This window comes from Adiantum capillus-veneris, chromosome 9, assembly GCF_014529385.1.
Source record: "Adiantum capillus-veneris isolate H3 chromosome 9, ASM1452938v2, whole genome shotgun sequence".
Lineage (NCBI taxonomy): Eukaryota > Viridiplantae > Streptophyta > Polypodiopsida > Polypodiales > Pteridaceae > Adiantum > Adiantum capillus-veneris.
The window spans coordinates 134,704,170-134,731,600 of NC_140939.1; positions in this window are offsets into that span (position 1 = coordinate 134,704,170).

Genomic DNA, 27,431 nt, shown 5'->3' on the forward strand with positions numbered 1-27,431 from the left:
TGAGGCCATGGACTGTGCTCTTAACCCAGTTAACTTTGTCATCACCACATCCCAGTCGTTGGAGGGCGGCCATTTCTTTTAGTTCTACTAGCCTGATGCTTTGCATTTGTTCCTTAGGCCTTGTGCTTGCCAAGTCAAATGCGACTATGTGGCATCCTCTTCTTTCATGTATCCTACCGCTAGCAGGTCCAAAAATGTGTTATATGAATCATTTGGCTCTTGTTGCCCACTTCGAGGCTTAGCCTCTTCCTTTGGTTCCGGCTCCTGGCTCTGCTCTTGCTTTGCCTCTTCTCGTTCTTCTGGTTTTTCTTCAGCCTCTGTATCTTGTTGTGGAGGGCTGCTAGGAGGTGGTGAGGGTGGTGGTGAGGGCTGTGGACTGGCCGGTAGAGATGTAGGCTTTTTCTTTAGATCTCGATCAGCCTTTGTTTTTCTTTCTCTCTCTTGGCTCTCTTGCTTGTCTAGCAGTTTTTGCCGTTTTCGCTCCACTTCCTCCTCTGTGAAAGGTACATGCGGGATGTTTTCTGATGAGGCATCAAGAATCTCAAAATTTTTAATGTAATCTTTGAATCTATCCCTTTGCACCCTTCGGGATGATCCAGACATTGCTTCTAGAGACAGCTTCCAGAGTTCACTCAAATCACCTTTAAGGGCTCTTTCTGCTCTGAAGCTCTCCATCAGCTGCTCTAATCTTGCCGCTTTTTGTGACTTTGTCTCCTTCACCGGCACTTGGGCAAACTCTTTCTTTCCTTTCTTTTGCTCTGGTTGCTCCTCTTCAACAGGCTCTAGCCGTCTTTTCAATCTTGTAGCAACCCTTGGTGCTCTTTGTGGATCTTCTTCTTTGTCTTCTTTGAGCCTTAGCCAGTCGTTCTGAGATGGGGGGTCATGCCATCTTCCTTTTGCGTGCAATGCCCCATAAATCACCTTAGTGATTAGTTCTCTTGGCACAATGTACGTTGGCTTCTTGTTACCCATCTTCACTAGGTTGTCATGTATATATACTGCATAATTGATTATCTTTGGAGTGCTCTTCATCATTGCCCAAGTGAATGTCGTGGTAATTGCACCTGACGGAATTCTGTACTTTTGTGGCCTCTTCGTACACATATGGAAGTATTGGTTGTACAACTGACTCATGATTTCCACTCTTGGGTTGGCAATATATTCAAAACTATAGTTTCCTTTCTTCTCATTGTACACCTTGACATCATCCCTTCTTTTAGTTACACTATCCCCCTTGTTGGAGAGGTCTAGTGCATCTGCTACAACTTGCTCAGTGATGATTATTTTTGTTTCTGGCCTGCCTTGTAGATTGGTTACTCTGGCCACTCCGTCTTCTTTGATGGTCGTCACAAACTCCCAGACTCTCTTTATGTCAACCCTTGCCGGCACTGCTTCAAAATAGTTGTGGAGATCAATCTTCTCCAAGTACCCGGCCATCTTGCTTCTTACAAACTCATTGAGTTCTCGCGGCACCATTGGTAGCTCGATCACATTCCCTTCAGTGTCTTTGAAAACTCCTTGGTAGATCTTTAGGTCATTCGACTCTAGCAGATCTTCTTGGATCCATGTGTTGGTGGGCTTCAGTGTTCCTTCCGGTATGAAGAAGGGCTCCACTTCTTCTAGGTAATCCTTAAAGGTCATTCTTTTCTTCTTTGCCAGTGACTTCGTGGCTGCCATAGATCCTGTTGCACTTAGTAGTCCGAAGTTAGCATTTTTTCCATATTAGCTGAGAAACTGAGTTTTAACTATCCAAATGACTTAAAAATTGAAAATAAAGCTTAAAAGGAACTTGGGAAACTGTGCATGAGCTCACAGTGAAAATCTGGCCAAAATTTTCCATTTAGACATCCTATGCGTAGGATGTCTTTTTCATCAGAATTGGTTGATACTTGACATGCTGGTAGTCCATGGCTTATGGAACATGGCTATGTGCTTGGATTCTGATTTGGGCATCAAAAAGTGGATTTTTTGGCTGATTCAGGCTTTAGGTCACAAATTGGGTAGAAAGTCCATAACAGGTAGCAATTGATGTCCAAATGGGTTGAAAATTGGTATATGGGCTCATTGCACCATGGTATTGGCTCCCATGATGTCACACCTTGCACAGAAGGTCCAAATTATGTTGGAGACATCCTACGCGTAGGATGTCTATTTCATCAGAATTGCATGAGATTTGTTATGTGGGTAGTCCTTGGCCTATGGAACATGGCTATGCTCTTGGATTTGGATTTGGACAAGGATGGATGCTTGTAAGAGCCTGCATTGTGTTTTTGGGCTCAAAAAGTGTATCTTGAAAGTGTTGGGGGTCAAAAATGATTAGAATGGCTTCAAAATTGATATATGAGCTCTTGATGATGAGGTGATTGGATCTGGAATGGACAAACATCCTCTGTAGGCCAAAAATGTCAAATAGACATCCTACGCTTAGGATGTCTACTTCACCAATTTTTGCTTCTGACCACATAGATTGGTTGGTGATGTGTTGGTAAATGTGTTGTGCACGTTTCATGTGATTTGGACAAGATTTGGTAGGTCTATGGCCCATTTTTGCATCTATGCCCTAACTTTGCATTTTTCAGGCATATGAGGTCAATTTTGGTCCAAATGTGATGAAACTTAGTGGATAGCATGTAAAGGTCATTCAGAAAATGTGTGTGATGAAAAATGTTGGGATCTGTGCCCAGAAATGCCCTTGAGACATCCTATGCGTAGGATGTCTCCTGATGATTTTTTGATGGATTGTGCCACCAGTGCCTGCCCTTAGTCCCCCTGAGTCCCTTTTAAGCCTAATTTCAATAAAAAAGTCAAATGGATAGAGAATAACTCCCTGTGTGGACTTCAAAGCCTTCGAGCCGTTTTCTAACTTTTGGAGTGCTTTTTGGCGATGAAATTTCTTGATGTTGGTCTCCATAGCTTCCGGATCCCTTGAGGATCCTTGCCGTATGGTTTTTGTCGACTTTGGCTTCACTGGAGCTTCATTTGGCAATTTGTCACTCTAGAAGCACCGGTGGTTGCGTTTACATATCTTCAATGATTTGTGGTGGTCTACCACCATAGGACTTGGTTGTTGATGGTCCAGGAAAGTCGCTCGTGAAGTTTGGTGGCAAACGAGCATGCGGTTTGGCCGCGAGAGCAATTTGATGCTTTGTGTGTCTGATGCCATTTCTGAAGTTTAGTGTCACTTCGGGTCACTTTTTGGTCATGTGGGTCACATAGACTTGTCGAGCATGTCGAGATGCTCCTACCCATGAAATTTGGTAGCATTTGGGCGCCTTTTCACCGATTTCTCATTTGGTGGCCTCTTGCGAGATTCTAGGAATTAGGGTTTTTTTCGATGGTTTTCTACTGCCTTTAGACATCCAGGACTGGTCTCCTATGCTAGGGTAAGCTGCGGATGAAGTCTCGTTGCTTTTGGGTTAGCCATTTGGTCGTCGTCTCTACTTGTAGGTCTCTACCGCCCGCTTTGTGTGTGATCCCTACGCTAGTTTTCGCGACATAATGAAAAACATGTGCGAAAAGCTCAAGGTGGTGAGCCTACCTCTCATGTCTGAAGCTCGTCGGGTAGTCGTAGAAGCTGCTGGAAGGTCCTTCCACTCTAGGTGGCAGAAGCTCTCTCCACAAGGTCAATAGTGAAAATGAGCTAAAAATGAGGTCAAAATTACTTATATAATGGAGGTCCCCGAACCACTTTTCATGAAATTTGACATGTGCTCCTATCTTCTTGCGAGATGCGGTTTAGGCTCACAAATTTCTTGATTTGGACTCCATTTGGCCTGTTTACCAGAAATTTGGCATTTCGGTCAAAACCTGGCCAAAACAAGCTTTCCGCTCTAGTCTCATAATTGCACCCCCACTGTACCATAGGTTGTCCTATAGTCACTGATCATCCCCCTATTTTTTGTTTTTCATTACGACCGTTTTTCACCTGCTTTTTTGTATTTTTGAAGTTTTTCTACAAAAAATTAGCAAAATTAAAAGGAAAATAGCAGATCAAACCCAGAAAATCCCCAAAAATCATAATAAATCACAAACATCATCGCAAAACATTATATACACTCACATGCAATTTTTATGTCCGGATTTCTCCGTTTTACCGATATTTTGCCCGAAAAATGGCTATTTCTATTTCTATACACACACCTAGGGGCTTGATTTGGCATTTGGCCCCATATACCTATAGATACATGCTGTATAAGGGCATATGTACTTGGGTTAGTCTAGGAAATTTTGCAATCAAACAACAACCCTTACAATAGTCGAAAATCATGCCCTTTTTTGCTCTTTCTTCTATTGGTTCCACATTTGAGAATGCCTCCTCCCCTCCTAGACGGAGTCCTCTCGGACGACAAGGTATCGCCTCGGAGTATGTGTCGTGCATAGGTTGAAAAAGTTGTGCTAATGCTTGGCCGATTAATGTGGCCCTAATTGATGCATACTCGGTCAATGCATGGAAAAATTATTGATGTGCAAGAGAAGGGACTAAGCAAGATGCTTATTGGCATTCGCCGTCAAGGTTTTCTGTTTTCTTCGCAATGGTGCCCCACTTTGTTGTTGTTGTCGCAGAAGTCTTCGTTTTGCAATGCGTTCCTTTGCTTTTGCTTGAGCTTCCTCTTGTACTCTCTGTTTTTCCTTCATTCATTGTTTTCCTTGATGAATTTGTTGGAGCATCTCCTGTGTGAGTGGTAAATGATATTTCTTCAGTCGACATCCACTAATCCAGTTCGACATTTCTTCACCCGCTAATGTAGGAAGCTTGACAGCTCCACTTTGTGATAGATCACTAATCACAAATGGTCCCATCCCTCACTTTTTAATTTTCTTGGGATGTTGCTTCAAAGTATAAACAAGTACATAATCACCTGTTTTGAACTCTTTAGTGCCCACATGCTTGTCAGAAAACTCTTTTTGTCTTCTCTTTTTAGCATAGATTGAAGCTACAACTCTCAAGCGTAGTTCATCTAGCTTTTCAAGATCATCTATTCTTGAAGAGAGCTCATGCCCTGTCCATTCTAAGCGTTTCGCTACTCGTAGAGTTGGAATTAAAAACTCTATGCGTAGTATAGCATTTAGGCCAAACACCATGTTGTACGGTGTTGTTCCTATCAATGTTTTGTAAGCTACCCTGTATGCCCATAGTGTTGAGCGTAGCTGCTGATCCCAATCTTTTCTTGACTTTGACACTATTTTAGTAAGAACCGTGCATAGTGTTTTATTTGTGGCCTCGGCTTGTCCATTGGCCTGTGGATGGTATGGAGCAGATTTCCTATGTATGACCATGAATTCCTCTAGCAGATATTCAATGACTTCATTAAGAATATGTGTCCCACGGTCACTGAAAATTTCTATTGATAACCCGTATCGTACAAAAATATTCTCATATAAAAATTGTGCAGTGGTGCGTGCATCTGCTTTTTGCATTGCCTTGGCTTCTGCCCATTTTGTGAGATAGTCCGTAGCCACAATGATATATTGGGTATGGGTGCGATATGCAGGGGGTGAGATAGGTCCCAAAAAATCAATGCCCCATTTCGCAAATGCTCTTGCTCCCATCATTGGCCATAGTGGCATCTCATCTCTCTTTATCATCACCTTGGTACACTGACATGCGTCACAATGCTTTACAAACTCTTCAGCATTCATGTGCAATGTAGGCCACCATATACCTGCAGTTAAGACAATTTTTGCCGTCTTATCGCCCGAAAAATGGCCCCCACTTATTCCGCTATGTGCATGTTCTAGAATCAATAGGTATTCACTTTCACTTGCGCAGATTCTAACTTGATTGTCCTTTCCTCGCTTATAGAGTTGGTTCCCAATTAACTGAAAGTCACGAGCTTCCAGCTTTATAGCCCTTTTCTGTGCTCTTGTGATGTTCTCAGGGAACGTCCTGGTTGTTAAGAAATCAATGATATATTGACTCCATGAAGGTGCAATGTTTACCTGAAACAATGTTGCGTGATCCACTGATCATTTGGCACTACCTATAGTACAATTGGTAACATAAGAATGTGTGTCCGCATACATAGTTGGACAATAAACCCCTAATTGTTTCAGTCTCTGGTGTGTTTTCACTGTTGAACAATGAAATGCCCAATCCTGGCTATGTGCTTCTTCAAGGTAGCACTCGAATTCTTCCGGATTTATACATAATCGTAGGATTTGGTCCGATCCTAGATGATACAGCCGTCCTGCTATCAAATGGAAGTTTCTTGTTTGTCGAATTGTTTGTTGTTTGGATCTGTATTGTGTATTATCAAATCTACTTCCAAAGGAAAGAATGCTAAAAATTTCCTGTGAGCATTTGGGTATCATTTCAATATTGAAAAGATAAGCATCTGGTATGTCATTATCTACTTCTTCAGGAGCCTCCCCGTTGTGTATCCTTGAAAGATGATCCGCTCGTAGATGGGTTTTACCCTTTTTGACCACCACTGTGAAATCAAACTGTAGCAATATAATAAACCAGCATACAATTCTCCCTGTATTGCATGGTTTATTTACCAGATACAAAATTAAGAGCTTGATGATCTGTGAAGAACACAAATTTGTTTGAGAGCAAATAATGCCGAAATTTCTTTACAGCATAAATCATTCCTAACCCTTCTTGTTCGTTGGTTGTGTAGTTCTTTTCCGCAATGTTTAACTATCGGCTTGCATAACACACTGGAAAATCCATTGTTTCGTCTCCAGGTTTAGCCAGAATATTTCTGATTGCATATGCAGAAGCATCATGTGAACATGGAATATCTTTTCCCAATCTGGTGCTTTAAGTATAGGTGCTGATATAAGGTTTTCCTTTAGCTTTTGGAATGAAGTTTCACACTCCTTGGTCCAATCGAAATTGACTAGCAAACGATACACAGGTTGTACGATATGCACATACATGTATATGAATCTTTGATAATATCCGCAGTGTCCCATGAAGGATTGCACTTGTTTCGCATTAGTAGGCATGGGTAGGTCTACAATGACTTTGACTTTGTCTAGGTCAGTGGTTATGCCATTTCTTGAGACAATGTGTCCTAAGATGCGGCCTTGCTTAACCATAAAGATACACTTTTTCGCGTTAAGACAGATTCGATGTGTGCTACATCTTTCAAAGACCTTTTGCAAATGATCGATATGTTCCTCTCGTAGAAGAGAGTGTACACAAAGATCATTTCTGAGAATATTCTCAGGTATTCTTTGAACGCGTGCGTCATTAATGTTTGGAAGGTAGTGGGGGCATTAGTTAAGCCAAACGGCATAACTCGATACGTATAAATTCCCCATTCTGTGGAAAACACTATTTTGTGATGATCCTCCCTCGCAATTGCCAGTTGGTTGTATCCCAAAAATCCGTCCAGAAAGGAATAAGCCCGTTTTCCAGCCACCCGCTCAAGTACATGTTCTGTGATTGGCAAGGGATAGTTATCCCTTATGGTGGCTGTATTTACCTTTTTGAGTTTACACACACTCGCAGTTTTTCGTTCTTTTTGCGAACTACCACAATGGGTGACACCCAATCTGTATGTTCAGTTTCATAGATGAATTCAGCCTCCATCAGCTTATCAATCTCCTCTTTGATTCGTTTAGCAAATGTGTCATCATTATAAGTATAAGGATGTTGTTTGCTAGGTTTTCCATCCAATTTCAAAGGAATTGTATGTTGGCATATCGACGGATGAACTCCTTTGAGGCCTTTATAGGACCATGCAAACACATCTTTATATTTCTTTAGAAGTTGTGTTAGCCGTTCTTCTTCTTCAGGCTCTAAATCGTTTGCTATATAGACCGGTTGAGGCTTTTCACTTGGTTCCGCGAGGTCTATTCTGTTTGCATTTTCTGGTCCATCGTAAGATTCTTGGTTGGTTCTTTCCCTGATTGGTGGTGTCATGATGATTTTTCTGTCCTGGATGGTAAATTTCCGATAGTGTGATGGTACATTCATGTTTCCCTTCTCTGACTCCCCTTTACCATCACTATCCTCTTCAGTAGTCCATATCTCACGTAAAGACCGTTTCAGTTCGTGTTTAGGCTCCAGTTTTGTCCACTCTTGGTCTTTTGTTATTTCTTTGTTTGATTTTTGTGATTTTTGTGATTTTGTTTCTGTTTTAGCTTTTCGTACCTGTTTTATTTCCTCTCGCGTTCTTTCCCTTTGATCTTTTGAGAATCTTCCTGATATTCTATCTTTTACACAATCCTCTGCTTTTACAAGCATCAAATAGTGAGTTTTACCTTTTATCCTGGGCATCAGGTTCTCTCTCGCTTTGTTTCCTGCTCGTTTCCTCCTATAGCGTTCCTGGCGTCTAGGGTGCTGATTAGCAAAATCATAAAACTTGATATTCTTGGTTTCCCTTCCATGCTCACTTGAGGTGTCTGAACACTCATTATCTGCATCATTATTTAATTCTAGATGTTCAGAGGAGTTATAAAACTCTTCTTGTCCTGGTGGTTCCATCGTCTCATCTTCTCCTGGTATAATGCTTACCATGTAGTAGGGTAGCACATCATAGCCATCCTTATCGCAAAATTTTGTTGTTGGACTATCGGTAATAGTACAGACATCCAATGTTGCTAGTATGTGTTCCCATTCTAGAGGTTCCAAGGCATCTTCAGGGAAAGGTTCCGAAATATACTCCTTGTCCTCTATCGCTCTTTCTAAGACGCATTCCTCTCTTCTTAAGCTTCCAAAATGTGAAGCTCTGCACATCCATAGCTCTTTTTGTTTCCCTAACCATGCTAGGAGTCCCGATCCTACTACTGTAGCTGAATCAAACTCTTCCATAGGTGTTTGGTTCACATCTTTGTAACTATGGTCTTTCAGGTGTATTTTAGTTGTTGTCGCACCATGTCTGAGGTATATGTGGTCATAACCCTAGTCTTGGACCATCTTGAATTGTTGCATGAATGGTCTTCCCAAGATGATCTCATAATTGTTCTTTTTGTCGAAATCGACTATCGCAATTGTATGCTCATACTCGATCCCGCACGAAGTGACAATCATTTTTTCGAAGAGTCCTAGAGGCTTCTCCATGAACCCGTCTGCCAATTGCAATTTCATTCTGGTAGCTCTTAAAGCTGGTTTTCCCCACTTTTTCTAGATTTCCTTGGTGGCGATAGCAACTCCCACTCCACTGTCAAGAATAGCTTTGGAAACTACTCATTGGAATTCTACTGGTAGCGTGGTGTTTCCATCTTCTCCCTTGCAATACTCTCCAACCTTGTTTAATGGTACTGGCATAGTGTTTAGTTGAGTTCTGTCCAACTCTCTGATCCCTTCCTGTAGCCTCAGGGTGGGGTCTTTCACTCCAAATTTTTCTAGGAATTTACCTACTTTGGTCCATATGTTTGGTCGTAACCTTAGGAGTTCGGCTAATGTGATTGTGCATGCCACCGGGGTGGACAATAACTCAATCAATCCTTGCGAATCCATCACTTTGTTAGAAGAAAGTCTTTGAGATGGGATTGATCTCACTTTAGACTTGGCTTCATACTCTCCTAGGTAAGAGGGTAAAGTTCTCAGCGAGTCTGGTTGGCTATGCCCCGAACTAATTGATCCTTGGTCTCCCCCTTGTGAATGTATCTCAAAGTTCATTTGTGACCTTGCCTCAGATTCTTCAATAGGAGGTAGGGTTACCTTATTTTCTTTTTTCGTGCTATTCATGTGGTTACTCATCCTATTAGCCTCGTTGGCCTCACGGATTTGCTTCCACAGATCGTCTAGACCGTTACAGTCCTTACCCATTTCTGTCAATGTTTTAGACTGGAACCCGTCACTTGCCTCATCTGTTGTATTTGGGACTATGATAGGCTCTTCTCTGGACTCATAGGCATTAATGAGTCTTTCCTTTGTTTCTACTTATTCCTCTAAAGTTGGTTGGATAGGGGTTGGAGCTGGTGCCTCATGCCAATTTGCAGGTTTACCCAACGGGTCTTCCATCAATGATTGAGCTATTTCGATCATCTTTTTACACATTTCTAACCTTTGTTTCTCTATTTCTGCATATGGATAAGTTATCCACCTTTGCTCCTGGGTTTGGTTCTTTTTGAGTCTGGCTTCATAAGCCTTTAGAAGCACATCCAACTGCTCATTTACCTTGTCTGCCAGTACAGATCCTCTTGATCATGAACTTTTGGGCTCTGCTATTTCCTTGGGTTCTATGGTTGCCGTGGTGTGTGAGCTTAAGCTAGCTAGATCCTCTAACCGCTCTAATATATCCTTTGTATGTTGCAACTCCTCGGATAGAGCTATTTGCTCTCCTTCTTTCCTGGCTTTCATACACGCTTTTCTAGCTTTCCAAGTGCTTCTCTGATTTTTCGTTTCTGAACTGTGGGCATCGGTTTTTGGCTCTTCAACTATGGGTTCGTTCGTCATTCTATGAGCTTGGGCTCGTGTTACCGCCTGAATAGGTATGATTGTTTCATTTTCTGACCCTCCATTGGAAGGTACTGTTTCTAGCATGTTCAAGGTGGTTTTTACTCCTTTTCTCGGGTTTTTAGGGCAATCGGGAATCAAATGAGTAACTCCACACTCGGTGCAATATGCGTTGACTCTAATGATTTCATCATGAGGACCGTCTCTTAGCCAATGGTCTCCACCACACTTGTAGCAGGGTCCCTTGGGTTGTTGAGGTGCTCCTTGAGCTCCTCTTTGTTGGTATGCATGTCTCTGTCCGCCCATGCCTCCGTTGGCAATGAACAACAATGTTCGTTCATCTAAGCTATATCTTCCTTCTCTTGCTGCCTGTGCAGCTGTCGGTGGTCCTGTACTTCCTATCATGCTCCATGGTTCTGGTGTTGAGGGTTCTTCCGGTGGATAGTAGACAGGGTTTGCCGCATATCCATTGGGATCTTCATAATATACATGCATAGGCACCAAATCCTTATCCTCTGATTCGGTTATAGTTGGTGTATATCTTATACCAACTGATCGTAATCCTGGTAGGGGTGGTTGTTGCCCCAACACTGGTTGTGGTCTTTCTACACCTATAGGTCCTGGTAGGTTGCCTGCCTTATACCTAGGCATCGGTGGAGCTTGAGGAGAAGCTACCGGAGCTTGGGGAGCGTAAGGTCTCTCTCTCACATATCCCTTGTTATAATAACATTCCTCTGTCCCATGGTTTGTCCATTTTTGTTCAATAGCACACCACTTGGGCTGTTTAGCCTAGGGTTTGGCATACAAGTTAATCTTTTTTAGCACTTCATCTACAAGCTGCTCTTGGTTTACAGCTACTTCTCCTTTCGGTGCTGTCTTAGAAGACTTGCTTCCACTTTGTTGTGAAGATGAATCGTCGTCAAGGTCCTTGAACTCCCCCTCTTTGTAGACCGCACAATTGTTCGCAAGGTAAAGAGCCTCCTAGGTCAACTCATTCAACGTCATGCTCCTCTTCATATGTAAGTCTTTCTGGAGATCCGCATTCCTTAGTCCTTGGATGAATATAAGCATAAGTCTGGACTGAGTTGGCAGTTCTTCCACCGGACAAAACTTAACATATCTTTTTAGTCTTAGGGCTGCCTTTCGTACAGATTCCCCATATTTCTGTTTGAATTTATGGATTTGTGAGACGGTATTATGAGCTATCCCCCTTTGTGAGAATTCCTCTATAAATTCGTCAAACACTTCCTCCATAGATTCAAAGTCTCTACGCTCTACACAGTCAAACCAAGTGGCAGCGTCATCCTCAAGGGTTAGTCCAAACCCTGCAAATTGGGTAGGGAAGTTTAACACCTCTTCAGCTCTAATTACATGCACAAAGGCTGCTACATGATCTCTTGGGTCTCTGCTTCCTGTGTATTTCTTGTTTACCCATTTTTGCACTTGAGAAGGTCTAATTCTCCGATGGTCTACAAACCTCAACATTGGATCTCCACGTCCTAATCGATATACCTCCTCAGGTCTTCGGTAGTAGGCTGGTTCCTCTCCCAGTGGTGATCCTAAGCCATAATTTCTAACAGTTCTCGTCAAAGATGGTTCATCTCTTCGAAATCGTTCTAAGGGTGGCCCTCCAGGCTCTGTTTACCCTTGAGTCTTTGGCTTACTCTCTCCTTGATACCTTGAATAGAGTGATGGTTCTTGCAAATCCCTTAGCCCTCGTGCGGCTTGATAACCATCTTGGCTTCGGTATTGTTCCATTGTTGCACTTTGTCAAAGACATGCCTGCAATGATGGCTGAGTTGCTGGTTGGTCTTGGTTGTTGAATGCGGGTGGAATGTGAGGTAGCGTCATAATCTTCTGAAAAAGGATTTGTTGACTTGCTTGGGGTGTAGGTGGCTCTAGGCACTTCCTCAAGGGCATATGCTGATGATCGTGGACCTGTTTCCCTTTCTACCTCCTCTGGGAGAATACGTTGGTATTCTCGCCCGTATCTATAAACAAAAACTATACCCTTCCCCATAGCAGTTTCATAAGAGAATAAGTAAAGAACCTTGTCTTTGCTTAATTAGTTTACGTATGGTTCTTTGCTGCGAAAGTAGCGACTATACCCTCGCTCTCATGCTTGTAGATTCCCACGTTCTCATTATAAGTTGGAACCCTAGTTGTTTTCTTATCATACATAAAAATAGCTCCGGGCCGATCAATGTTTGGTGGCGGTTCTTGAGCTTCTGAAACCATTTTCCCTTTCGTCACATTATCTCCATATTTGTTGTAATCTTCAGGGTTACTGACTATTAGATAGTGGTTCCCCTTTTTGTCTCGGAATCTATCTCCATCATCATAGACTCACATTATCTCCAATCTCTGAGCCGGCCTCTCTTCGATACAAATTCACTTGTGTCCTCGATAGTCAGAATAGACTAGGACTCCCCTCAAGTTTGTTCCCTCTAAGAAGATCACAGTGAGTTTGGAATCATTCAAAGGATTTAGGGAGGTGCTTCCTCCTGGCATTGGTATGTCATAGGTGAAACCTCCTGGCTGTTGACTACCCATCATGAAGAAAGATTTGTCTGACGAAGTGTTAGTATCACTACCTTCCTCAATAATCAGTGCTAGTGGATCTAGCCTTGCCTGAGTTACACTCTCCTTGGTGGACACTAAGCTACCTTGGTCACCTACCACCTTCTGGTCTGTAACAATGTATCTTCTTGATCTTAAATTCATCAAACTTATCAATGCAATTTATCACAAATCCAACCACTCACCTAGCAAAGGATTAGTCTCCGCACAACTTCTTGCTTTGTTGCTGAATATACCTGTACACAAGCGTTTAATTTCGGCAATCGAATCAAAGCATTTATCTATTAAAGGTTATCTTAGTAATGATTGGTATAACTGGAGAGTTAATCTCAACCACAACTGTATTTTATACACTTCTGATGTTTTGGATTAGGTCTGCCATTCTAGAACTATACTTTCCTCGGATGTTGGTCAATTTATGCGAAAAAGACTGAATTCAGTCGTTTCTCCGTCAAATGGACAAACAAGGTCCAAATTCACTTCTGAAAGAAGTTCTGGAACCCTTAAGCCAAATGGAATCTCACTGTCTAAGCCCAGTCAATTTTTCTCTTCAATAGGCCCCAATAGACATCCTACGCGTAGGATGTCTCCTGCTTTGTTTTTCCTGGATTTTTGCACTATGGATTCTCCTTGATTTGCTGAGTCTATAGCTGTTTTTTACTTTTTGATTTGGACACCTATAAGCTGGTCAATGAGTCAGAAACCTGCTCCGACAGCCTGCTGCTGATCTTGATCAGTCTAATCAACTCCAATTTGGACCAAAATTGACCTGGAGGCTTGCCTTAGGCTATACACCACCTTGCTATGCTCACAGTCAGTATCTGGCTTCAATTTCTTGCTTTAGACATCCTACGCGTAGGATGTCTTTTTCATCATAATGGCTTCAAATTCAAAACACATGCTCTCCTTGAGTTGCTGATCACTTTGGTATGCTCAAAATTTGGTTTGGAGTGCAAAATCACACAATAAACATCCTACGCGTAGGATGTCTTTTTGGCCTGTTTAACCCCAGACTTGACCCACAACTTCCCCCTGATGTCAGCAACAAAGAAGGTATGCTTAGATTTTGGTTTGGATTTCAAAAGTCCCCAATTTTAGCTGTTCTTGTCTTTTTCAGTCAAAAGTGCTAAAGTCTGCTTTGAACCCAATTTTCTCACCCAAATGAGATGAAACCCCTCTCAGTCACGCAATATATCATGCAAGTCATGCTCATGCAGCCATCTTATGGTTTTAGTCTTAAAATAATGCTTTGGCACAATTTGGGTAGAATGTCTGCCAATTTCAGTCTACCTGGTCTTATCCTGTCAAGATATGGTCAAATTTCCACTTTCCAGTTGAAAATAGGTTAAACCCCACCTTCTGAACACACTGGGCAACTCAAAATCCAAAATTCCCTCCAGATTAGCCTGTAGACATCCTACGCGTAGGATGTCTCCAGGCTTGAAATTAATTTTTTTCCTGACAAAAATGCTCCTAATGCTCTGCAGCTCTATCAAAAATACTCACAGTAACTTTTGGACTTCACTTAGGCTTTCAAACACACTTTTGCGTCTTTTACAAACTTGTGATGAATTTACCAAGCAAGTATACATGCATGAAGTGCTCTAGATCCTGAATCATGATGTCCTACTTACTCTACTCCTACTTATCATGTGAAATGGTGATAATGGTGTTTTGGTTGCTTTCTGGCCTCCCCGGACTCTCAAGATCTCCTCTCACCACTTCTACCACTCGAACTCCTACTCAAGAACTCGACTACTACCTAAACTATCTTAGTCTACCTAATTCTACCGAAGTCGAAGGATCTAGGCCAGACACACGCTTCTTAGACTCCCTCTAAGACCTAAAGAGTCCTCCACTCTCTGATCCTATCTAAATGTAAAACGAGACTCTTGGCAAGCCAAAATTCTCTATCCTCAAGGATTAGTCTCGATCACCTACCTAAGGTTTTCGTCCCCGGCAGCGGCGCCAATGTTGGATAGATACGCCGCGACGGACGTTAGCACAACGAGAAATCACCTAACATATAATGTCAGGTAAGGACGAAGCTCGACCCACAGGCGTGTGGAAGCAAGCATAAGGTGTCAACCTACACTCGACCGACTCCTAACTAATTCCTACAAAGGTCTCTACCAATTGTCTAAGTCACAGCTTTCAAGAGTGCATAAGAGGAAACTTCATACAACCCTTTCTAGAGCCCAATACCCATCAAATAATATCGAAACACCATAGAACTTGAAGAAGACCCTATTAATACCAATAGGTCGCTCTCCCGAAGGTCTATGAACCAAAACCCCAACCCAAAACACCCAGTGCAAAATCACGTAGGATGTCTGGCCGAAATTTGCAGGTCTTCGTTTCCAAAATCTAAAGTGTCTAATGTGTAGTTCTACTCAATGTGAATGTGTCGATATGCTGCAACGCAAAATCGGACAACGTATGCTCACCAAATCACCAAATGAAGCTCGTAGAAGGAGCTTGCAAAACCGGACCGTACGCTCGCAATGTAGGTATCGGCGCGTAGCTCTCGTCGGGGGCAACACGCTGCACTTCTCCGCACTCGATTCCGACCACCAGTGCACACGTAGTGTCAAGATGAAGCTCACACTCTCTCTCGTACACAGTACGCTCACTCACAAACTTCAAAACTTGTTTTTAAAAATGACAAAGGGTTTTTTCATTAAGGTCAAAAAGTGGTATATATACTTACAATTCTCGAACCCTAAAGTTCCAAATCAACCATCTACTCAATCTAACTATCAAAACTGGGATACAATCTGGAAGCTTCTGTAAGACCCAATATTTACAAGGTGAAAAATCAGGTTTCCTCAATAAATGAGTAATTACAAAAAAATGATAATCTTCTGAGTAGTTAGTTTCCGTGGGGTGTGTCCAGCTTCTAACAAACTAATACACCTACTGTTACACACTAACACACTTCATTAGCTCTCACATATCTACTTTCTACTTACTGTATATTACATTACACAGAACTAACAACCTTAATACTAAGACCTTTTCACAGAGAAAACACAGTAACCTTTTAAAACTTCATTTTAACAAAGAAATAAACAGTAGAAACACAAAATCCTTCTTCTCAACACACACACCCTCCTTCCCTATCTTTCCTACAATTGAAATTGCACCACAAAAGAAGCACAGAGTGCCATTCAAACTTAGTGTATGGCATTCCCCGGCAGCGGCGCCAAAAATGTGTGCATATGGCGCACGTGTCAATGCAAGGAACTTGCCGATACACTGTGTGAGAGCCACAAATGGCTCCAAGCACACAACAAGCCTAAACTAGTAAGCTCAAAGATGGCGATGGTGTGTCACTCACCGCTCTACGCTTGCTGTCATGGAGGTTCCTCGCCGCAAAGAAGAGGGAGACGCCGCTATGCCTCCCTCAACCGCCTCGCCATCGTCGTGTCATCGCAATGCTCTCTCTCTCTCTCTCTCTCTCTCTCTCTCTCTCTCTCTCTCTCTCTCACGCATACACACACACACACAAGAAGATGAAGAAGAAGAAGATGGAGATGGAGCAAGAGCACTCTTCAATTGCACAAATGAGAGAATGAGTGAATTTTAGGTTTAGTTGACTTTTATATGAGCTTGTCCCATTCACACTTGGGCGCCCATGCTTAGCCAACTAATCCCTTGAATGTTCCACTTAGAGTGCGCCTCTCATTGGCGATTACTCTTACCCTTTTCCTATTGGACCGACAAGCCCCGTACCTGACTCTACCAAATAAATAATATGGCGTCCGTCTTAGGTGATAGAAATGTGCGTGAGGGTTAACAATGTGTGTGTGTGTGTGTGTGTGTGTGCGACACAATGAGGGATTTTAGTTTTAGGTTGCCTTGTGTGTTTATTTTCTCATTGTGAGTTTTAAATGGTGTTTTAAGTGAAACGAAGCATGGACATAGGTAAGTAGGCCTCTCTATTACCATATGTTTTAAGTACATGTTACAATTTTTCCCCTTATATTGTGCTCTCTTGTGGTAAGACTTTGACCCTTTGATCTTTGAATTGATCCTATGAGTAAGTTGTTGTAGGATCTTCATTGTGTGCTAATTGACTCAAAATATTATTGGCACTATAGAAATTGATCCGCAGTGGCTAAAGGAAAATTCAATTGACACAGAGCTACCAAAAGATGTTATGGCTATAGGCAGGTGGCTGATTGTATTTTATGTGAATGGTGTGCTCTTAAATAGCTACAAATGACCACCATTGAAGATGCAATTTTTGCACCTCCCAGAAGAGGTGAGACCATTTTTATATCGTCTAGGTTGAGAGTTATGATGTGTGGTCCTTCTTGAAGCAAAACTTCTCCATGGAAATCTCCACAAGCATCATATTGGACCTCAAATGGTTTTGAGAGATTCGGTAGTGTAATCACCCTTTTCTTTAAGCTTTTCACAACAGATCTTCTCTTTAGCAGTCCATATGTACTTAACATTTTTCTTAGTCAAGTCATGTAGTGATCCTGCTATTTGGGAGAATTTAGCTATGAAGAGTTTATATTATGCCACATATCAATAAAGTTTCGTAGCTCATGTATATTCCTTGGGTTAGGCTTACCTCAAGCTTGGTTGGATCCATACAGATACCATCTTGAGAGTTAATATGACCTAAGTACCGAATCTCTTGGAGGAAAAATTCACTCTTCTTTTGGAAATTTTCCCTCATAGCTTGAAAAAATACTTGGAGATGTTTCTTATGCTCCTCCAAATATTTGGAGTAAATGATAATGTCATCAAAGAACACTCTAATAAACTTGCAGTAGGGTCTAAATATTTTCTCCATTAGGCGGTTGAATGTGGTTGGAGCATTTGTCAAACCAAAAGTCATGACAAGATATTCATAAAGACCAAACGTTGTACAGAACGCGGTTTTTATGATATCTTCATTCACTATCCTTATTTGATACGCGGTGTTAAGGGCTATCCTACTGAAGTAGGTCAAACCTTGTAGCTTATCAACAAATAGATCTTCTACCCACGGTATGAGAAATTTGTTTTTGATAGTAATATGATTTAGTGCTTAATAGTCCACAAACATGCCGTATGTGCCACCTTGATTTTGCACTAAAAGGATTGGTGAAAAAAAACCGAGAGGAGCTAGGCCTCACCATCCCCTGATCTACGAGCTCATGCACTTGCCTCATAATTTCCTCTTGTTGACCTTGAGAAACTCTATAAGGAAGTTTATTAGGCAACGAGCTCCCAGGTAGAAGCTCTATCTATGGTCATCATCCCCTCATTTTGGAGGTAACTCCATAGGGATGCCATCGATAAATACATCTTGTAATCTATTTAGAAAATTAGACAAGTCTAATTCTTCTTGATTCCTACTACTTTGTTTTGTTAGAAAATTTAGCATCATTTAGAGACTCTTTGACAAAAATCGTGTACAAGGAAATCGAGTTTTTCATTGACTTATCAAAAGCAAGTGAGTTTACAAGTGGTATAGTACGACCGAACTCATTAGCATCTATATGCATGCTCTTTTCCCTTTAAGGTGAAGTAGATTATCCTTTTAGGGAACTTCATGCTGGCAGCCATGCAGTTAAACCATGGTGCCCCTAGGATAACATCCTCATGTTGGAGAGGAGAGATGAAAAAGTATTCTTTGTCGAAGTAGCTTTGGAAATGAAGCCTCAACTTCCCAATCAAGGTAGTAATGAAGGCTTGTTGTCCCTTGAAAGCCCTATTGGCAGTTACAATATCCCCCATCTCAAAATCTTGTATGCCCAGCTTTATGGCCAACTCTGTTGATATGAAGTTGTAAGTAGATCCATGATTAAATAGGATGAAGGCATCATGCTCCCTCACCTTCCTCCAAGCATATGAAAGGGATGATCCTTTGCAATGAGAATCCTCAGGAGCTTCGATTGTGGAAGCTCTAGGAGTCTCATTACAAGCATTTCTTTTGGGACAAGAACAATAGCCATGTCCTTGCTCCCCACACTTAAAGCATTTGTGATCTTTGCAAAAAGCCTCTAGCTCTTCACAAGAGAGAGTTTGTTTTTACCTTTGTAAACTCCTTTCTCCTTGGTCTTGTTGTTGTTGTTGTTAGAATTGCCTTGGGAAGAAATTTAAGCATTGTTCTTCCCCTTTCCATCATTTTGATCTTTGTTTTGTATGGGCTTGGCATTCCTTTTAACCCCTTGTTGGAAGTTGATACAAGATGCAACCATAGTTTGGGGATTACTTTGATGATAGAACCAGGACATTGGGGGTTGACATACTTGGCCATTTCTTCATGCAATCCCACACAAAATTGTCGATGTTGCTCAATGAAGTCTATCTTTTGAAAGATTGTGGCTTTGAGATGTAAATCCCAAAACTTGCCTACATATTTATGGATAGACTTGTTGGAAAGTAACATCAAACTCCACAATTTGGTGAGCACTTTATCTTTGGTGTTGCTTGCAAAAGGAATTCCTTCATGATGGAAACTCATAGAGTTTTCCATGTCTTTGGAGCTTTGTCATTGCCACAAAGGCTAGCCCACCATTGACGAGTAGATTTTTGAAAGTGTATAGCTATATGACGTAGCTTGGAGGACATTGTGAAGCCCTTTTCTCCAAAGGTCACATCAAATTGTTGGATGAAGGACAATACTTTGTCAATAGCACCAAAGGTTCCATTATAGGTGAGAAAAGAGATACTCTTTCCTCCCTCTTTGAACTTCTTAATCTTGTGGGACCTTTTCCAAGCAGGATAGGATTTGCGATGTCCTCTCCTCTTGTATTCTCTAGGAGAATAATCGCTACTTTCATCGAAAGAAGAGGAAGGTGATGAAAAAGGAAAAGAGGGTGACCTATTTCTTGCCTTTTTCTTCCTTTGTTGACTCTCTTCCCTTTTAGAGTGACAAGGAGAAGGACTATAGGATGATCTTTTCCTTTTAGGAGGAGTTGGGGATCGTCGTGACTGCCGTCTTTGTGGAGTCACATCTTCATAGGAATTCCGAGATTCACTTATTTCTCATTCAGTGGATTCCTCCTCTTCTCTTATTGGAGAGAGTCTTCTTTTAGAAGTCTCAACAAGAGTCTTCCTAAGCTCTCTCTGTTCTTGGAGAGGGAGGGAAATCCCATAAGCATGAAGTTGTTGAGTAACTTCAGCTTGCAAGGCAGGGTTGCCCATAGCTTGTTGCAACCTAGTACAAGATAGTTCACAAACATTGGGGCATCATTAGTAGCACCTTCATGTGCAAAATCAAAGTTGTCAATATTAATTCTACTCTCTTTATTATTGTCAGCCATGCTAATTAAACTTATGTATATGCTACTTTGTGCTTTGGTACCCTCAAAAACCTTAGTTGCTACTTCTCTTTACTTTTAAAAATCAGCTCTCAAGTAGCCACACATGTGGTTTAGAGACTGTTGATTGCAAAGAGTAGTGGAGAGGTTCTAACATTGCTTGACTAATTATGGTTTTTGTTGAGTTTGCTAGTAGCTCAATAATGGCTAAAGCTGAAGGCAATCCCGGAAAGACTCCATTATTAAGTATATAGTTCCCAACGGTGTACCTTGAACTAAGTCCTTTTCAACCAATTTCATAGATCCCTGTCCCACTTACCCTCTTGCAGTGACCATGTCCAATCTTTCATGGACAACTTGAGGACCTCTCTTCTTAAGCAAGAAAAGAGAAACCAATTGATCTGATACCAATGTAATGGAATATGGCTATAACATTGACTGTAGTGGAAATGAAATAACAATAGTGAGCATTTCCTTTAAGAGGATTCTTAAAGAGCATAGGAAGAGTAACTGATTAAAGGTAGCAAAATTAACATTAAACATAATTAACTTGGCATGAACAATACTTGTAAAAGAGAGAGAGAAAGTATTAGAGAAATTGAAAACACTTGAGGACCGAATTTATGTGGATCTGGTCCCCCTTCCAAAAGGCTTTTGTATTATAGATTCCCCCATAAAGAGAGACTTTGTACAATACAAGCTTGTGTTCCTTGATACCTCGTTGGTGTAATGAAGGTGGTAGAATTCATACACCAAGGTTATGCCCTTAACTAACTTGCAAAAGCATTAACATATCCCCAGCCTCAATCCGAAGACCTCAAACACCTTCAAAGGTGGAGAGGGCTAGCAGGGAGTGAGGGAAGGGAAGAGGAAGAAGAAGTAAAATACGATAAAGAAGTAGTGTCCTCTCATACCATTACTCATAGATCTTAGCATATCATAGTAGCATAGTAACGGAGATGAAGAAGATGGCTAGCATAGCATTGAAGAATGGCTCTTGGTTGGATTTGCATTCCATAGCCAAGAGTTGCCGGTGTAGGCTCTCAACTTCTCAAGCTTGGAGAAGGAGTTCTTGCACAACACACCATGAGAATGAGAGTGTGTGTGAGTGTGAGAGAGTGGGTATATGGTCAAGATACCCCCCTCCTTGCTTGGGTTGACCCCCTCTTCTAACTCTAGATTGCAAATGATTGGACCTCCTCAAGCTGGCCAATCACAAGCTTTGTGCATAACAAGCAATAAGGGTAGCATTAGGACAAGTTTCCTCCTTACCCCTTTGAGAGAGAGGAATTGAATAATGCTTGAAAATCTTATTAAATAAACTACATTCTCATTGGACCCCTTTAGAGGTCAACCAATAGTATTTAGACACCTTATGAGGGCAACACGGGAAGGAGCTTGACATGTGTCCTTGTTGCCTCTTTGGACTTGGCTTGCCTTGAGTGAGTGTGTGTGTGTGTGTGTGTGTGTGTGTGTGTGTGTGTGTGTGTTCTCTCTTGCCCCTACTTGTAGGACTTGCCCCCCCTTGTGTAGGGATCCATGTTGACTTTGCAAAACCTCACCCCTTAAGCATTGCAGTCATGAAGCCCCTCAAGCACCTTAGTCATAAAACATGACAAGCACCTCAAGCACCTTAATAATCAAGCATGACAAGCACCTTAGTCAGCAAGCACAACAAGCACCTCAAGTACCTTAGTCAGCAAGGACAACAAGCACCTCAAGCACGACAAGAACCTCAAGCTTGGGCCGCGTTCCCACCTCAATCTCAGCCCTAGCTTGCATAAGGTCCTAGGTCTAAGGCTTTTAACACTAACCTTTGGAGGTCTTTAATGAATCTGAACCTAAGGTCTTTTAAGCTCCATTAGTTGGCATTTCTCTTTGCTTAGACCATCTCCCATTTGGACCCATTGCCTTTGGTCTCGTGCTGAGATAAATCTAAAAGCACATGTCTATATTTTAACTCTTGTTCCCGTTTATTCGCCCACATTAAATGATCAATTTAATATGAGAAAATCATTTGGGTTAGTTAGATATTAGATTTTATGACATCTACCTGAACATGGAAGATCTTGTTCCAATCAAGAGCTTTCCAAATTATAGTAGAAATAAATCTCTGCTTCAATTGTTGAAACTCTTTCTTGCATTTCTCATTCCATTCGAATTTTGTGATGAGAGCATAGAGAGGTTTTGCAATGACTTCATAAATAGAAGTAAACCTTAGATAATAGCCACAATGTCCCATAAAGGCATGTACCTCTTTAACTTTGGAGGGTCTTGGACAAGAAACAATCACTTGGATCTTCTCAAGATCTGTAAAAATGTCATATTTGCACACAATATGTCCCAAAATCATACCCTGTCTTACCATGAAAACACGTATTTTAGGATTTAGGAAAATGTGATAAGTTCTCAATTCTCAAAGATATTTTTCAAGTGCTCAACATCTTCATCTCTTCGAAGAGAATGTACACATACGTCATGCATACAAATTTCTAAGAATTATCTTAGATATTCCTTGAGTGTCTGATTCATTAGTCTTTGGCATGTGGCAAGTGCATTGGTTAGACCAAATGGCATCACCCAATACACAAATATGCCCCATTCTATGGCAAAGTCCATTTTGTGTTGATCCTTGGGCTTAATAGTGAGTTGGTTGTAGCCCAAAAAGCTATCAACAAGGAAGTTGTAAGATTCCTTATCCGCAACTCTCTCAATCACATAAAAGGGATAGTTAACTTTGATCGTAGCAGCGTTTACCTATTAAGATTTACACAAAAATTTACCGTTCTTTATGGGCACTACCACAATTGGTGTCACCCACTCTATGTGCTTGATCTCGTAGATAAACTTCACTTCCTTAAGTTTTTCTATCTCCTTCTTTATTTTCTTCACAAATGTTTCGTTATAGGTAAAGGGACGTTGTCTGGAATTTCCCTTAAGGGGTATTGTATGCTGGCATATACTTGGATATACTCCCTCAAGATCCTTGTACGACCAAGAAAATGCATCCCTATACTGCTTGAGAGTAGCTATCAAAAGTTGCTCTTCCTCATTGGTGAGATCCGTGACTATGTAAGACGGTCTTGGTTCTTCCCCTGGTTTTGTGAGATCAATTACCTTTGTATTCTCAGGTCCATTGTATGATGTTTTCATTTATTTAGGCTCTTGCATTGGTTGTCCAATCACAGTATTGTACTTTTTGTAGTGAGAGGATGAATCAAAATTTTTTGTGTTAGAGTCCTCTTCACTTTCTGTTTTTGTTATCCAAACCTCTTTCAGTGTTTGTTTTAACTTTTGGTACTCTCTTCTTCATTCGGTTTTGGACATCTTGGTTGATGATTCAACCATTTTCTTCATTTTCTTTTTTCTCTTCTTCTTTTGAAAAGTTATCAATTTCAAGGGTTTTTTGGTTATTTTCTTTTGGACATAGTCATCTGCTCCCACAAGCATGAGAAACTGTGTTTTAGTCATCAACTTTGGCATTGGTTCCAAATATGTTTCATTGTTTCTTCATGAGTCTCATTTGATATCTCCTTTGTCTCCGCATTTTTTTGTTAGGAAACTCATAGAAGATTGGCTCATCTGATTTTGGTGTCTTTTTGTTTTCTGAGCCACTTGAAAACTCTTCTTCCACATCGTTTCCAAAATCATCACTTCTCAAAACATGGAATTCGACCTCATCATTGTCACTAAGATCTCAAACTTCATCCATTATGCATTTGCAATCGATTGTTTCATTGGTTTTTGTTGTTTCAGTCTTCTCATCTGGTGTCAAGATAGCATTTTCCATCTAGAAGGGCATTATGCCGTAACCATCTTTGTCACAAAAGGTCTTGTTGTTCACCTCGTTCATGCAAATATCTAGAGTCTCCAGTACTTTCTCCCATCTAAAGGGTTCAAACAACTCCTCTAGAAATGGCTCTTTCATGTAGTAGTTATCTTCTATCAAGCGTTCTAGGATGCAATCCTCTTTTTGTATGCTTCCACACTTTGACGCTCCACATATCTAAATATGCACATCTTTCATTAACCAAGCAGACAACTACGTTCCTAAATCCCTAGCTATGATAGAGTCTTCCACTTGGGTTTGGTTTATGTGTTTGTAACTATGATCCTTCATTCTAGCCCTGGTTGTGGTACCCTTATGTCATAAGTAGAGATGGTAATAGTCCCAATCTTGAACCATTTTGAGTTGACACATAAATGGTCATCCCAAGATAACCTCAAAGTTGTTTCATTTTCCAAAGTCAACTACAACAATATTATGTTTGTACTATATTTTGTAAGAGGATACAATTACTTGTTCCAACATTCCTAAGGGTCTCTCCACATATCTTTCTGCTAGTTGTAACTTCATGCGCGTTTTTCTAAGACGTGGTCTTTTCCATTTCCCCCAATTCCCTTTGTAGTAATGGCTACCTCGGCCCCAGTGTCAAGTATTGCTATCATTTTTACTCCCTTGTATTCTAGCGGTAAGGTGGTGTTCCCTTCTTTTCCTGCACTATAATCACCCACCTTATTCACTCGTACAAGATCCACTTTGGGTTTCTTTGGTTGATTTTCTTCCACAATTTCACGTACAAGTTTATCCTTTGGATGGATTTTCAGCCCCATTTTTTCCAGTTTTTGCTAATTTGTTTCCACAAATGTGCTCTGATTTTCCAAAGTTCTACAAGAGTAATGGTGCATCTTATAGGAGAAGACATCAATTCGTGTAATCTTTTTGTGTTTGTCGTCAAAATCGGATTCCACTAAGATGGCACAATTCTCACTTTAGATTTTGTTTCATGTTTCCCTAAAAAGGACGGTAAGGTCCTTATGGGTACTGGTTTACTCTCTAGGATACTTTTATCCATGTATCTTTGTATAATGACTAATTCTCCCCAAGATAGATCTCATGATCCATGTTGACCTCAGAGATTAGCGCTAACAGTAACGTGACACTTCTCTCTTTTTTGTTTCTAATTTTCTCCCATAGAGATTGTGGCCATGGCTCGTCCACTTCAAGAATTTGCGGAATCTCATCAAGAAATTTAGCCTCATCCGCTGTATTCACAACAACTCATGTATCCAATGGTCCTTCTTTTCCCACTATTGTTGGTTTTTTCATGTTGTCTGCATTCTTAGTACGGTATTTGAGTAGGTGATCCCATCCACAATGTACATAGAATCCACAAATTTTGATTAGTTTACCCGTGTTGTTTTCCTTGAATAGTGCACTTGTGTTTACCTTTATTGGCACATGCACTACTTGCTCAAGGTTTTCAAAGTTGCTGGCTACATTAGAGCTTGAGCAGTCTCTATGAAACTTTTACACATCTCCATTTGTTTGGTTTCAATTTCAGGATGCGGATAGGTCATTAACCTTTGTTTCAAAGTTTGATTGTTCTTCAGTCTTGCCTGGTAGGCTTGCAATATAGCATCTAAATGATCGTTTACCTTTTTCACTAAGACTAATCCACCTGATATAGTCTTTGACTTTTCCAATCCCTTGGTGTTCTCTTTTCTCTCATGTTTGTGTCTAAGTTGTTCCTTTGTTTGGTTTAATTCTGTTTCCAAGGTTGTATTTTCCCTTAGCCTCTTTGCTCTCTTTTTGTCTCTTATTTATTTCCATGATCTTTGTTGAGTCTTTATTGACCCGATTTCAAATTTGGTTTGTTCTAGAAGATTCAACTCATCTGCCATTGGTTGGTTTTGGTTGCTTCTTTTTGTCTCTTTTTGCTTACCATGATTTTTGTTACATCTTTATTGACCCGATTTAAAATTCGGTTTGTTGTGGAAGTTTCAAATCATCTACCATTGGTTGGATTTTGGCTGTTTCTTGAACTTGAGATCTAGTCACCACTTTGATTGGAATTGTTCGGATCTTCTTGAGCACGGTAAAATTCCAATGACATTGACAATCTCTTCTCTCGTGTTGTCTAGATTCTTAGCACAATCTTGGAGTAGATGATATCTTCTACAACCATCACAATTTCCAAATATTTTTTATTCGTTGACCCTTGTTTGGACAACCTTGTACCCAATGGTCACCTCCACATTCAAAGCATGGACCTTATGACTGGGTAGCTAGTGATGATCCCATTGGCTATCATGTCCTACGATAACCTTTAGGCTTGTAGTTCTGTTTTGTTATGAGCATGAGTATAATTTCATCCATTGTAAATTTGTTTCTAGCAATTTGAGCCACATATGGAGGTTTTGCAGCCTCATCAATGGAAGTTAAAATGGACTATCCTCCGTAGTATAAGCTACACCCTTGGGTTCTCTCACATATGTTTTTGTAGGCTCCTTGTTGGTATGTTTGGTTGATTCGACGGATCACTTCTTTGAGCACTTGGTCCATGTTTTATGTGATTGAAGTAGTGGCACTATGTTTTGTTGTTGACTCGTTGGCTATAAAAGAGGCACTGCTCGTGTTTGTTTTAACGTCCTCCATTACCTCTCCGTACCTCTTACAATTATTGACTAAGTACAACGCTTTCTTAGTGACTTGTTCAATTGTTTTGCATGCTTTCAAATGTAAGTCCTTTTTTAGAGTTTTGTTTCTCAATCCCTCTATAAAAAGAATTGATAAATGATTGTCTTGCGATAACTCTTGTACTAGACATCTTTTAATGTATTGTTTGAAGCAAAGCAAAGCTTCCTTCACCTTTTCATTCTCCTTATGCTTAAAAGAATAAATTTGGGAAACCGTGTTGTGCTTGATTTTCCTCTTAGAGAATTTCTTGGCAAACTCTTGCAAGAGTTGATTGATGTTCAGGAAATATATGTTGTTAAGTGTTTGAAACCAAATCAACACCATTCCTTCCAATGTTATCCCAAATTTTTCATACTGCGAATGGAAATCCGCAACTTGTTCCGCTCTTAAGACTTGCTTAAATATGGATACATGTGTGTATGGATCTTCCTATCCACTGTACTTCTTGGGCACACACTTCTTCGAAGGTCGCATAGGCTTTGAGTTTCTGCTACCATTCTCATCATTCTAGGCTCTCCTACCACTACATCTCTCATCTCATATCCACTGATCGGTGCCCTAGAGGGAGTTTGGTCAGTTACCCTCTCCTTGGATCTTGCATCTCTACCCTCGGTTACTCTGTTGGTGAAAATTGTGTCTAGAATATCACTACCTTGATGTGTGGACATAGGAACGGTGGAATTCAAAGATCCTATCGGTCTTGGCTAAAAAAATATCACTGACTAAAATAATCTTCCACTTCTGT